At 44.4% G+C, this 9,091-nt stretch overlaps 1 protein-coding gene across 2 annotated transcripts in view; it reads left to right on the top strand.

Moving 5' to 3' along the window:
- The first annotated feature begins 6,927 nt into the window (after positions 1 to 6,927).
- Positions 6,928 to 9,091, top strand: part of CCDC186 (coiled-coil domain containing 186) — a 41,565-nt gene continuing 39,401 nt past the window's right edge. The window contains exon 1 of one of the 2 annotated variants that reach the window (XM_027884880.1): positions 6,928 to 7,036. The gene's annotated coding sequence lies outside the window, so the exon portion shown is untranslated. Of the gene's footprint in view, positions 7,037 to 7,767; positions 7,852 to 9,091 lie in introns of those variants that run through there. The other variant, XM_027884882.1, reaches the window with a different exon arrangement.

Genomic DNA, 9,091 nt, shown 5'->3' with positions numbered 1-9,091 from the left:
CTCACAGGAAACAATTTCTTACTAATAACTAATGTAAATCTGCCCTCTGTCAGTTTGAAGCCATTTCTCCTTGTCCTATCACTACATGCCCTTGTAAAAAGTCCCTCTCCAGCTCTCTTGTCCTTTTAGGTACCTTGAAGTACAAGCTTGAACACTTCGATTCTCTCAGCCTGTCTTCATAGCAAAGATGCTCCAGCCCTGTGATCATCTTCGTGGCCATCACTACCCATGGCTGCCCCAGTAACCCCATGCATTCCTTGGTGATCCCTGTAGTGTGCTGCTCTTACTGATGCAAAAAGATGAAAGAATAATTAAGAGTTAGAAAATACTAGCTACAGGGAGCTACAGCACTTTCCTTAGCTGTTAATTTCAGAAAAACCTTCATGTTGTACTCACTACTCTGTGCCTGGGCAGCCTTGGTCTCCTCCTGACTTGGCCTTTCAGTGCTTCCCAGCAACAGGCACACCCACATCTTGGGCCAGGTGTCCATAGTCCAGCAGCAGACAAGGTGTACAGCTGCTTGCTGTATTTTGTCCAATAAAATGAAAATTCTCTCATGACATCAGTTAGGCAGCCTTATTTCGTACGAATTCAGAAAGTGGCTGTGAGATCTACGCAAAAGTATGAAATTTGATACATAAAATGGATGCATTTGCATGTTGAAATACTTGCATTGTGCCCTGCCGCCAAGAAAATACATCACTTCATCTCCTGTTTCCAACCTCACTTTCATTGTCCTTTCTTCTCTTTCTTTTCTACACAAGGTGGTTTCCCCTTTTCTTCTTTTAACGTTTGTTTCCCACTCTCATGTCTCTATCTACACTGGAGAACATACTTCATCCTCAAGACTGCTGCAGTTATGCTACTTCTCAGATATGATCTCAGGTGTTCCCAGTGCTGTGCAATTAAGCCTTCAACAAAAATAAATTAGTCTGGTCTATTGTAGTGCCTGCATTGTTGTACTTATTATTAAAGTGTATAAAATCAATGATGGATTTTATTCTTATATGTTCTGTACAGCAAGGAATAATTATTTCTGTTCGCAGAGAAGTAACTGAGGCACAGCTGTTTTGCCTTAAAGACATTTGAAGTCTGGCTATGACAGCATTTCAGTCTAAATCTTCTGTGTTTGAGTCTAGGATCCTATCTGACAAACCATTGTTCCCTGCTTTCCCTGCTAAGCATTCTCAAAGGGAACAACACATCTAAGAGTTGCTTGGTTTTCTCTAGGTGGTTTAGATACCACCTACCAAAGTCAGAGGAAAGACTCTTCCGGGCTCCAATGAACCACCAACTGCAACCTGAGCAGAAGCTGACTGTATCAGAGGCTGCTCTGAAAGCAAGAGGTGAAATTAGGTGGGATTATGTGGGATTTCAGGAAATCCACCTGCCAAATTGCCCAGCATTTCATATCTGAGTAGGCACAGTTTTATATGGGAGGTTGTGGGGAGATGGGGCAATCATGATCATACAGCCTTCATTACCTGCCTGCACCTCGTTCCTCTGTCCCTAAGGTTAGCTCAACAGTCCTCATGCCTAAGAACTCTATCATTCAGACCTCTCTTCCTCTCTCTCCCCCCCCTCTCTCTTAAAAAAAAAAAAAAAAAAAAAAAAGAAAGAAAAACCCCAATGAATTTCTTTGTGGCTGAAAACATTCATGTTTCTAGTACTTTTAGCTGGCTGGTCATTTCAATCCCCAAGGCCTGCTGAATCAAACAATGCTGCCAGTCACAACAGTCTTTTGAAATGACACTAATTAACACTATAGACTGCTCTGGAAGTATATTGACAGATTACAATGAAAAGGCAAATAAAGAATCCCACTGGAGACAGAACTTTATCAGCATGTGAATAAGCACAAAGTTTTCTTGCAGTTAAGGCAAATGGTTTTTTTTTTGGTTTTTAAGTGATAGTCATTTGGAACTTTCCATGCCTCAGGATAGTGCAACAAGAAAGGGCAGGAAATGCCAATAGTAAAATTCATTCCAAAAAGAAAAATTAACAGGTCTGGCTGCAGCAATGGAAAAAAATAATACAACCATAGAATCCTAGGTCAGGTATTCTATGAATACCAGAATAGAAGGATCATCTGGTCATCTAGTGGCAAAAGCACACACCGGACAAGATGGCCCAGCACCGTGTCCAGCTGAATCTTAAAATTGTCTAGCATTGGGGAATCTGCTGCTTTCCTGGGGAGATTATTCCAGTGGCTGTTTATTCCTATAGTGAAACATTTTACTCTTGTATCTAACTGGAATCTCCCCGTAAGTGACTTGTATCCATTACCCTTTGTCTTTTCCATGGGACTCCCTGAGTCTCCATCTTCTTTGTAGCCAGCCTTTAAATACTGGAACATGGATAAGGTCTCCCCGAGCCTTCTTTTGTGATGGCAGAACAAACCACTTCTCTCAGCTGTTCCTCCTGTAGCAAGCTTCTCAGACCTTTGATCATCTTTGTGGCTCTTCTCTTTCCCCTCTCCAGCCTGTCCACCTGTCTTTTGTACAGCAGAAACCAAAAATAAAGAAAGTATTCCATGTGTAGCCTGGCAAACAGTGAGTGGGACAAATACTTCTCTGCCTGTGCTGGCGATGCCCTTATTGATGCAGCCCAGCATCCTGTTGGCTTTCTTTGCCCCAGCAGCATCCTGGTTTATGTTGTCCCAGATGCAAGACCTTACACTTGACCTTGTTGAATTTCATAAGGTGCTTGTTAGCTCATTCTTCCAGCCTATCCATGTCTTCCTGCAGGGCAGCTCTCCCTTCCAAAGTGAAATATAAATGAGTGTCAGAGGTAACTGAGCACAGTGCTGTTAGGATGGAGGCTGATCTGGAGTGATATCACAGGAGCTGCAGGAGGTTAATGCAGCTTGCCTCTTAGCAAGAGCTTCAGGCTATCCTACACGTAGGTTCTGTAATAACTCTGCCAGTGTGTCATTAGCTCTTGGATCTAAGTGCCTAGGAACTAGCTGGGACGCCACTGGGCTACGTGCTCAACAAAGGACAGCCCATGCAACACATAATGAAAATAGTTTTTTCCAGTTAGAGCACTTGAGTGATTACAGTCACACTTAGGATTTACCACGCATAGATCAGACACGACAGTGGTGGCAAGCAGCTTCAGCAGAGGTGCTGTCCTTACCTGGCACAGGGAGGGAAGGTGGGGTTCCTGGGGCTTCGTGGATGGTGCTCCCTGACGACCCCTGGCAAACTGTGCTTGCTCAAATAAAATGGTTAGACAACAAAAGCGATTCCTAATGAAGAAAATAATAACCCTTCATGTAATCTTGCCATGGTATGAAATGTAGGAATCAAGTCAGCCATCAGTAATCACATTATAACAGACCAGTGTTCTGACAAATACAGAAGATGGGTGTTGGACAAGCTGGATTGTGCTCCCAGCTCCTCCTTGGCAGTGCCAGACATGGCCCTTCATCTGCTGTTTCAGCCACCTCATTGTTTTCCCTTAAAGTGGAGTTGCAAACACTTCTTTAGCTAAAGAAGAAAACATAGATTTATAAGCCCTTCCAGCAGGCAAAACTATAAAAATGTCTGTATAATTAACAAATGTCAACTGGACATGGAGCAATTACATGAACACTTACTTTTCTTTTTCTTACATAACAAAGCACGAGCCAAAAGTCAGAACTACAATGCTTTGAATATGTGGGCCAAATTCAGCTTCTGCCTCTGCAATGCAGAGCTTGTCTGCAGCAGAAGAGAAGTCTTTGTGTAGGACTGTCTGTCTTTCAGATGGTTAGTTCTCTCACTCAGGAATTGTTTTCCTCAGCATTTGTACATGCCAAAAGACAGCTATGACTGGCTAATTAAGAGGTACAGTAATTCATTCTTATTTAATACTAACACAAGCAGTTTGGGGAAGGGCTCTCTCTGTGACCTGTCATTGTCATTTCCTAAATATCTGTGGCTGCCTCCTGGGGACAAGATACTCTTTAGATGAAAATGTGGCCTAAGCACAGGTATTACAGGAGTCAGAACTGTCAACATCGGTTCTGGGACTAGAACTACGGGGAGTGCAGCTGAGTACAAAAAACCCCCTTTTCTCCTGCCTTTAAAGAAGAAGTCCACTAACCAGGCTCTACTTTTTTAACCTGATTTCAGTCCTGCTGAAAAAAAAAATGTCCAGAATAAAAGGTAAAAATCATCTGAAATTCTGCCAGGTCTGGTGGAACGCACTAAACCACACACCATTAACATAAAGTGAGACTACAGAGAAAGTGTTCAGCAAGGCAGAAGCACAGATCTTAGAAGGACGGGGGCCAGAGTACATTGATGCCTCTGAAGTTGCCTTTAAGTAACTAGAAGAACAAATAAGAAGCATTTGGGGCCTGAAATGACTGTGTTACAGAGCAGCAGAACAGTAGCAGGAGAGGCAAAGAAGCCTTTCTGAAAGCTAAGCTTAGATTTGGGCTGTATGGCAATTAGCAAGTGAATTTTGCATGGCACTGCTTTCTGAAAAGGGACAAGTTTTACTTATCCCTATTCCACACCTGATGTGGGGTTTTTTGTATTTTTTAATAAGGTGGAATGCATGGCATATTATGAGCAAAGCAAGGGATAGACATTTGCCTTTAAGATGGTATTTGGAGTTTAAAGCTGAGGACACAAGTTCTCTCTGCAATCTCCTTTCATTTATGATCTAAACTTAAGAATGCCCTTAGACATATGCCTTCATATGACTGGCTCCTTCATGGCTTTAGAGATGATGGCTAGGACATTGCTTAGTTACCTGAAGGAGAATTATCTTTCCTAAAATAAAAATTATAGTTATGATAGCACTGAACAGTTTGCAGATTAATTTTCTCCAAAATCCCACTCTCCTTTTCAAGGATCTGTAAAAAGGTTTTGGCTGGGATAGAGTAAATTTTCTTCCTAATGGCTGGTACAGAGCTGTGTTTTGGATTTTGAAGGAGAATAATGCTGATAACAAACTAATGTTTTTAGTTGTCTCTAAGTAGGGTTTACTCTATATCAAGGATTTTTCAAATTCTCATGCTCTGCCAGCAAGAAGGCTGGAGGGAACAAGAAGCTGGGAGGGAGACAGCTTGGACAGCTGACCCCAGCTAGCCAAAGGGATATTCCCCACCAAATGGCGTCATCCTCAGTACATAAACAGAGGGAAAAGCTGACTGGGATCTGCCATTTGGGAACTCTCTGGCCATTGATCAGCGAGTGGTAAGCAAGTGCATTGTGCATCACTGGTTTTGTACATTCTAATTCTTTATCATCATCATTATTAACATAATTATTATTTTCTTTTCTGTCACATTAAGCTGTCTTTATCTCAACCCACGAGTTTGAGTCTTCCAGTTCTCTCCCCCATCCTGCTGGGGAGGGGCATGAGCCAGGAGCTGTGTGAGGCTTAGTTGCTGGCTGGTGTTAAATGACAGGTTTCAAGGGAGCATTTTCTAGGACCCCAAAATTTGCATTTGCAGCTCTGAAATTCCAAATACCTTGAAAGAATATGGAGAAAAATAACTTGCTCTGAAATAAGTCTCCTAATTAATGTTTGTGAGTAAAAGTTATGCAGCACATTCTGTTTTCAAGGTCACCCACAGTAGGAACTGAAGAAATCATTACTGTTATGTGATGATTTCATACATGCAGGTATGTGCATGGTTTTTTATTTATATAAAAATAAATTAGCCAATATAAAGGAACAATCTGATCTGACATCAAAGTTAGTCTTACTAGAGTAGGGGATTGTACTAGCTAAGTTCCTGAGGTTCATTCCAACCTGAATTATTCAATGATTTTAACTTGCTTTTCTATTGTTATGTTTAAGAACTTACTGCAGGAGAGATGCCAGTGCTTATTTTAGCTGAGCTGCTATAGTAAATAAAACTGTTTTCACTTAACAGCTTGTCTGCTAAGGTATTTTTTCAATTTATTTTGTATTAAATATAACAGCTTTTATGCCTTGCTCTAGATTACAAAAAGCTTTGTGTGCCACTGAAAAATTGCTGCTCCCATCTCTGAAATGTAGTTTTTGATGCCTAGCAAATTTTTCACTTTTTTTTTCTTCTTTTAATCCAATCAGAATAAGGAACGAAGTCCCAGCAGGTGTTAAGTGAAGCTGGACTCTGTTTATTAACATCATTGGACTGACTCTTAAGTATTATGTGGGTGCAGGGGGTTTTGATGTCATGTGTAGGGGTTGGTTCTGGAGAATGAGATGCCGTTTACTTAAGGGTGAAGAGATTCTCTTAGTCATTACTTGTGCGCTGATCTTGCAAAAAGGAGAGGCGTCTTTGTAACCATCTCTCTGAAATCTCTTGAGGGGAAGAGTCCCTCCTGCACGTCTCTGGGATCTGGGTCTTGGGAAGCGCCATGGAATGCCTGACAAGGGATCCCTTGCCCAGAAAGGTGGCATGTTTAAATAAGAAAAGGCGGGGGGAAAAAACCCAGGTTGAAATAATTTTCAGTCACGTGCTCTAAATTCTCTACTGTGTGAAATCACACATTCTGTTGCAAAAGACCTCTGAGATCATCAAATCTGACCTGTGACCGAACCACCAGGTCAACCAGACCACGGCACCAAATGCCACAGCCAGTCTTTCCTTGAGCACCTCCAGAGACGGTGACTCCACCGCCTCCCTGCGCGGCCCACTCCAATGTCTAATCCCCCTTTCTGTGAAAAAAATTCTTCTAATGTCCAACCTGAACTTCCCCCGGCGCAGCTTAAGCCCATCTCCTCTATCCTACAGGACCAGCCGCTTGGAGCTGTTGGCACCGTCAACGAACGCCTCGCCCCATGCTCCTGGATCCCTCAGCGGGTCGCAGCCTTTCATGGCGCCCCTTACCCCGGACCCCGCGGTGCGGCCCGGCCGGTCCCGCCCCAGGGCCCCGCCGGCTCCCCCGGTCCCGCCCCCGCTGCCGGGCCGGTCCCCGCCCGCCGCCGCCATCTTTGTTGATGTGTCAGCGCGCCGGGCCGGGGCGGCCGGCGGGGCACGGCAGTGGCGGCACCAGCGCCGCCATGGCGGGGTTCCTGTTCACCCTGCCGGCCGCGCAGCGAGCGGGTGAGGAGCCGCAGGGGGGGGGGAAAGGCGGGCGGGGTGTGTATATGTATATGTGTGTGTATGTGTATGTCTGTGTGTGGGTACTCGGTGGGGGCGCCCCCCAGCCCCGCGGGCGCTGCCGGGCTCCCCGAGGGCGCCGGGGCTCGGAGGACGGGACGGGATCGGGCTGCGCTGCTCGGCGGGGTCGGGGAGGGGGCGGCGCGGCCAGTGATCCGCCTCGCTGTCAGCAGACGGTAAACCCAGGGGGGACGTGGCCGAGGGGGCGAGGGGAGGAGACAGACAGACAGGCAGGCAGACAGACAGACAGACAGACTGACTTCCTGCGGGTGGCCGCGGCGGGGCATCTCCCCATGCGGGTGGGGGCACTGGGCTGGTCACAGGTCCGTGGGTGAGGCACAGGGAGGTGAGAGCGCGGTGACAGGAGGGCTGGGCTGGGGGGTGCAGTCCTGCCTTGGCAGCCCCTTCTCAACCAGGACCTCCGGGCGGGCAGCGCTGGCTCCGGGGCTGGCTCGCAATCTCTTTGTTTCTTGACAGCTTTCTCCTCCGCGGTGTTAATTAGGTTGTCCTGTTTCGTTTGGCTGCGTGTTGATTTCGCTGTATGGTTAAATAATTCGATAACAAACCCCAGTAAGTGTTACGCCAGTATGAAGGTTATGTTTTTAGAGCCGGCTGCGGTACAGTGCGTGTCCTGGCTTTTGCGGAAGGTATTTGCAAAAGCTGCTTGCCCTTCTGGGTTTGAAAGAAGGACTTCAGCGAGGTGATTATGATGTAGGCTTGCGGATTTTGGCTCTTATCCTGGAAAATAGTCTGCACAGGTGAGTCTGATATGCGTATACTGCCAGCGAGACTGTGCAGACCAGGAGAGGATTTCTTGCGGAATTGAAACCTGTGTGTAAGATTAGAAGTATGCCGTTCCAGCTTTGGTATTGGTTTGCTTTACCTTCTTGTACAACTGCTTTTCAGAAGTCAAAGTGTTGCAAGCAGAATACAGTAAAACCTCACATGTGGCCAGTGTCTCGGTATGTTTTGTTGTATAAGGAAATTGTTGTAACAGCATGAGCCACAGCTGCTTTTCTCTATCCACAAGGAAATGTAATCACTAGCTGCTATGAATGCTTGTATTGCCAGTGGCTTTAGGGAGGAGTTGGTTAAGCTCTAGAGATATGAGAAACTGAAAGTGAAGATATTTCAAGAGGCCATAAGATGACATTTGAAATGACATTTTATGAAAAAAACCCCAAGCCTAGTTCTGTATTGCCTTTGAGTCCTCCTTTTTCTGAAAATCTTTGATCATATGTTTTTGTCTTGGCTTTAAAACAGTATTATTCTATCATTTTATAAGACTTAATTTGGGGTTGTTGACAGATGCTTGTTCATGTTATGAGGTTCAGTGTTTTAAAGTGTTGAGAAAAGGACTGAAGAACCAAATACAGAGACTGTTTTTTTAGGTCATAGTTAGCAGCTGGGTTGCTTAACACTACCCAAGGCTAATATTGGATTTCCTGAAGCTGGCTTTTTAAAGAGCTATGAAAAATAGAAAGACAAGTGTTGTTTTGGATTTTTGTAGTGTTATTAAGCATGTTAAGTCAGTAGTCTGCAAGTTTTGTTAATGTGAGGGTTCCAGGAGGCAACATCCTGTACTTAGTTCTGGACTAGGTTTTTCTGAACTGATTTTCCTGTTGCTGAAAACGGTATTGGAAAGCCCTATGGATAATTCTTATCTTCAGGTCATAGACCAAGACCCTTCTGCATCAGATTGAGGGTGAAAAAAAAAATCATCAGAAACAAATTGGTGTCATAATAGGGGAGAAAATCACGACCCTGATTTCAAGAAGTACATGGAAAGCTGGTTGGTTTTTTTACTGTGATAATATTGTATATAATAATATGTTATATTAATTAACAGAAGATGGTCTTCTATAGACTTACAGTTGACTTGTTCACATCCTTAAAGGACTGAAGTTTTTTACTTCTTTGTTTCCAGGGATACTGGAGAAACTCTCTAGGAAAATCAGGTTTGAAAAGAATAGAGCCTTACTGTGTCCCCCTGAGTGG

This window comes from Empidonax traillii, unplaced genomic scaffold, assembly GCF_003031625.1.
Source record: "Empidonax traillii isolate 1590-97213 ecotype Southwest subspecies unplaced genomic scaffold, ASM303162v1 scaffold156:size1289327, whole genome shotgun sequence".
Lineage (NCBI taxonomy): Eukaryota > Metazoa > Chordata > Aves > Passeriformes > Tyrannidae > Empidonax > Empidonax traillii.
The sequence above is the reverse complement of the archived record's forward strand: the minus strand, read 5'-3'. Positions and strand labels throughout refer to the sequence as shown.